Genomic DNA, 5,560 nt, shown 5'->3' on the forward strand with positions numbered 1-5,560 from the left:
TTTCACAGAAAGCACATTGGCCAAGCAATGGCCGTGATTCATCCACATGACTGACACTGACAAAGGTTCTACCTTTTTGAAAAGACTTTAAAATTTTGTTTAATGCTATTCCTTCTTGACCTGAATTCTACTTTTTCTGACATTAATCTCGTTAACTCTACTTTATTTTCTCCCCATTTTCATCAACTAAAAATTTTAAAGTCTCTGTCTTCATTTTTGTTTTATATTTTATTTGTGTGTGTGTGTGTGTGTGTGTGTGTGTGTGTGTGTGTGTGGCCAGCTCACCGCACCTTGGGAGTGGGGCTGGCACAGCATGTGCTGCTGAGGATGGAACCAGGGTCCCTCTGCTTGCCTAAGCAGGCACTTTAGTCTACCGAGCTATCTTATTTTGTATTTTTCTGTGTTGTTAATAGTCATAACTTTAGGGGAAGGGGCCGGGGAGATGGCTCAGTGGAATAAGCGCTTCCACTGGCAAGTGCAAAGGCCTGAGTTCAATCCCCGGTTCCGAAAAAAAAAAAAAAAAAAACTTAGGGAAATAAAAGTTTTTGTTTCAATTATGTAAATATAGAAAAGACAAAATAGAATGCTACCAGTTATCATCTCTCTATGTTTGAGTTTCAAGTACATTTTTTACCAGTTATATTAGCTAAAAATATCCTCAAATCCATACATTAAGTTCTCATGTTAGTAAATTTTGAAACAAGGAGACATTAATTCTTACTTATCTCATTTTCTGGTTTACTAAGCATCTATGCTTTCTTTTTTAGTTATTTTCCTTTTTTTGATCTTTCTCAAGTTTATCCATCAATACTTTCTATTATATTGAGTTTTATTTGCTATCTTTATTGCCCCTTTTTCAGTTTTTTTTTTATAACTGCTTCTAGTCTATCATTTTGTTTTCATTTTATTTATATTACTGGCCATATTTAAAAGTTTTTGTGAGTATGGAGTGAAATGTTCAACTCATTCCTATGTGTCTTATTATTTTATAATAGTCATAATATCAATAATTAAAATTTTATAATAATAGTTATAATATTATTTTAGTAGTAAAAATGCTGTTAAAATTAGGTGATAGAGTGTTAGGTGATTGGTTATGTAAATTGTGATATATCTACTTAACTAATAGTCATATGACAAACAAAAATTTAATAACTAAAATGTTCATAATTTTTAGTGATATAAGACTTAACCCCTGGGGTTTAAATGGTCACTCCCTTCCCAAATAAACAAAAGGGAAAATGACAAATCTGGAGAAAAATTGAAGAGTTTTGACTTTGAAATGTTGAATTCAAGTTGTTATTAAACTGTCCATGTAACACAGAGCATCACAGAAATACAAGTCAAATATAAAAATCTTGAAAATAAATGATTTCACAAAGATATATAGCAAGAGAAAAAATTGGAGACCTAATCCTTATGAAATGAAAGAGAGAGACAGACAGACAGACAGATGACAGACAGAGAGACAGAGAGAGCCTGCTGTTATCTGAATGTGTCCCCACAAACCCCATGTTTGAACTTTAGTCGAAAGGTATTAAGAGATGGGACTGTAAGATGTAGTGATTCTCACAAATCACTGCTCCTGGAAACAAACTCAATGGAAATTGCTAGTCAATTTCCTCTTCCTACTCTCTAACATGAAATGACAGTTTTTCTCCTGCAGGAGCTATAGCTACAGGCAGTAGTTTGGAAGCAGAAGCTAGAACCTCAACTCATATTGAATCTTCCAGGAGCTTGAGTTTCTCAACTTCTTGTGAGAAATAATTTTGTGGTTTATAACTTATCTAGCCTTCAGTATTTTGTTATAGCAGCATGAAAGTACTAAGATAGAGTCTAGGAAGACATAGCCTAAGGAGGAAAAACAGATCAGAGGTAGGAAAATACAACCCATGTGACGAGCTCTACATTTCCTGTATTGCAGATGACAGAAAAGACAGGAAAGTGGCTTCCAGGAGAGGCTGGCGAGAATATGGACATGCTGCCATGGTTCGCAGCATGGTTTTACTTCTACTTTCATGCTTCTGAGTGGGCATAAATACCCCAAGTCTCACACCACCTACTGCTCTCAAAGTTCCCCAACCGGTAGTTTGTTCATCTCCTAACTCCAATTTCTGTTGAATATGGAAAGCAGAAGAGTAAGACAGTTAGGAGGTGCCAAGGTGTCTTAGTTGCTTTTCTCTTTGCTGAGACAAATACCCAACACTTCACGTTAAAGGAGCAAAGGCATACTGGGCAGGATTCAGTGTGTATGTGGCTGGCTCCTAGGTAGGATGGCAAAGCAGAGGAGAACAGTTCAGAGCAGGCGAGTGCACAAAAGCAGCAAGAGAGAAAGTAGCGGGGAAGCAGAAGCAGAAGCAATAGGCCTCTTTCCGTAACTTTTTTGCATTTTTTTATTTTTTAAAGAGAATACAAAATAGTAAAAAATACAAATTAGAAATTGTACAGAATTTCACTAAGCAAAATAATAGGAATTCAATGATGGTTGTTAAATTGCATAATGTTGTCTTAAGTTCATTGCTTAGATTACCAGATAGAAGCATGCAAAATTGAAAATTATACTACAAAGCCGCTGTGATAAAATCAGCATGGCACTTGCAAAAAACAAAACAAAACAAAACAAAACAAGACAAAAATACCTTAAGATCGGGCTGGAGAGATGGCTCAGTGGTCTAAAGCACCTACTTGGAACAAGCTTAGCAAAGCACAGGGACCGCGGGGTTCAATCCCCCAGCACCACATGCCAGCCAGCCCCGCCCCCTGGTGGGCTGAGCTGGCCACACACACACACACACACACACACACACACACACAAATAAATAAATAAATTAAAAAAAAATACCTTAAGATCAATAGAACAGATTAGAAGATGCAGACACAACTACAAACACACTGCCTCAACATTTGCAAAGGAATCAAACACATTCACTGGAAGAAATACAGCCATTTTTAATAAATGGTGCCTGAAAAAACAGCTTTCCACACACTGAAGGCTAAAATTAGAGGCATGTCTCTCACTGTGCACTAAACTGTCAAAATGGATCAAATATTTAAATTTTAAAACTGAAACACTAAATCTCCTGTAGGAGAAAGAAGGTAGAAATGTGAAAGACAGGAATAAACAATTACATATTTTTACACAGAAATTTGGAAATCTAACCATATACAACATTGTAGCAGGACAGTCCTATGACTTTTTTTCTCATCTCTTGTTTTCATTTATTACCCCCTTTTTTTAAACAAACATTTAGGGGGCTGGGGAGATGGCTCAGTGGAATAAGTGTTTCCCTGTCAAGCACAAGGGCCTGAGTTCAATACCTAGGTCCACCAAAAAAAAATTTACTTGAGAGACAGTACGGCAGTAATTGATACGACAAGACAAGCAGTGCATATACTACATACATTTTTTAAAATTTTTCGAAGCCCAACCCAAAACTGGCCATCTGAAATGAATAAACACTTCACAAACAAAAAAATACAAATGACAAATAAATATATAATAAATATATGAAAAATTTTCAACAGCATTGATCATTCAAGAGACAAAAATTAAAACAATGCTGAGATTCCATCTTATGCCAGAAAGAATGGCTATCATCAAGAAGTCAACCAATAACAAATGCTGAAAAGGCTATGAGGGAAAAGGAACCCTCATCTACTGTGGGGGAGTGTAGACTAGCACAACCACTATGGAAATCAGTGTGCAGATTCATCAAAAAGTTAAGATTGGAGGCCCCATTGAAGCCAGCTATTTCCCTCTTAGGTATTCTTCTAAAGGAACTGAAAACATCATACCACATCAATATATGCACACCTATGTTATAGCAGTGCTATTTGTCATAACTGAATCTTGGAAAAACCCAAATGTCTATCAACTAGGAATGGGTTAAAAAATGTGATATTTTTACATAACAGAGTATTACTTAGCTATTAAAAAAATAAACTTGAGGCTTTTATAGGTAAATAGATGCAACTAGACAACATCCTTATAAGTAAACCAGGCATGGTGTTGCATGCCTGAAATCCCAGCACCAGGGAGGCTGATTCAGTTGGATCACTATGAGGCCAAGCTGAGTAGTGAGACCCTGTGCCAAATAAAAAGAGACAGAGAAGGTCACTACATAACTTGTTAAGGGAAAACTCTATCAGGAATAGATAATAATATAGATATGTATGTACCACATACAGGGGCACCAAACTATATAAAACAAATATTTATGGACATCAAAAATCAAATAAGCACTAACACAATTGTAATGGGAGAACATAATAGCACATTTATCAAAAATAGATAAATCAGGGGCTAGCCAGATAGCCCAGGAATTAAAGCATCTGCTTAGGCAGACACAGATGCTGGGGTTCAATCCCCAGCCTGCTGTGCTGGCCCCACCCCTGGGACATGCTGGGAGGGCAAATGAGATGGCATGGTGGTGTGTGCCTGTAATCCCAGTGCTTGGGAGCCTGAAAACAAGAAGGATCACTACAAGTCTTATTTGTGTAGTGAGACCTTGTAGACCTGTACTAAAAATACATTTTAAAAAATAGGTAAATCAACTATAAATAGGACAAAAACCAACAAAGAAATATCAGAACTGAACCAAACCTCTGAACAAATGGACTTAGTAGATATCTATAGGACGGTCCACCCCCATAATGTCTTCTCAGAACATTCTTCTCAGTTATGCATGGAATGTTCTCCAAAATAGACCACATACTAGCCTGCAGGGTGTGCTTAAGTAAATGCGAAGGAGCTGAAATAATCCAATGCACATTATCTGACCATAGTGTAATGAAATTGGAAACTAATGACAAAAGAAACTGCAAGAACTCCACAAACACATGGAAATTAAATAACACCCTACTGAGTGTTAATGAGCCATAAAGGAAATTGGAGAAGAAATTAAACAGTATCTACAATTAAATGATAATGCTGATATCACATAATAAAACTTATAGAACATGATAAAATCAGTCCTACAAGGGAAATTTATAAGTGAATTTTTGTATTAGGAAAACACAATGAGCTCAAATAAACAACCTAATATTGAACCTCATGCTCCTATAAAAGAAGAAAAGTCAAGCCTAAAACTCATATAAGGGAGGAAACTGTAATGAACAGGGCAGACATTAATGTAATTGAGACTAAGGAAAAAAGTACAAAGAAAAAATGAAACAGAGGTGATTGTTTGAAAGATTAAATAAAATAGATAAATGCTTATGCAACCTTATTTTAAAAGGAAAGACTCAAATACATGCAATAGGCATGACAAAAGTGAAATCACAATGGATTCTGCAGAAAAGTAAAAGTTCAGAAATACCTTGAAACATCAGCCAGGGCAACTAAATAAGAGAAAGACATAAAAGGAAAAAGTTAAATTATCATTTTTGAGGATGACATGATACTCTAAATAGCAAATCCCAAAATACTCCACAAACATTCTTCTAGATTTAATACCAAATTCAGTCATGTAGCTAGACACAAGATTAACACTCAAAATGAAATAGCATTCCTATACACAAATAAACAAGCTCATTGAGAGTGAAATTAAAAAAAAAAAAA

Source organism: Octodon degus, unplaced genomic scaffold, assembly GCF_000260255.1.
Source record: "Octodon degus isolate 3935 unplaced genomic scaffold, OctDeg1.0 scaffold00002, whole genome shotgun sequence".
In the NCBI taxonomy this organism is placed as follows: domain Eukaryota; kingdom Metazoa; phylum Chordata; class Mammalia; order Rodentia; family Octodontidae; genus Octodon; species Octodon degus.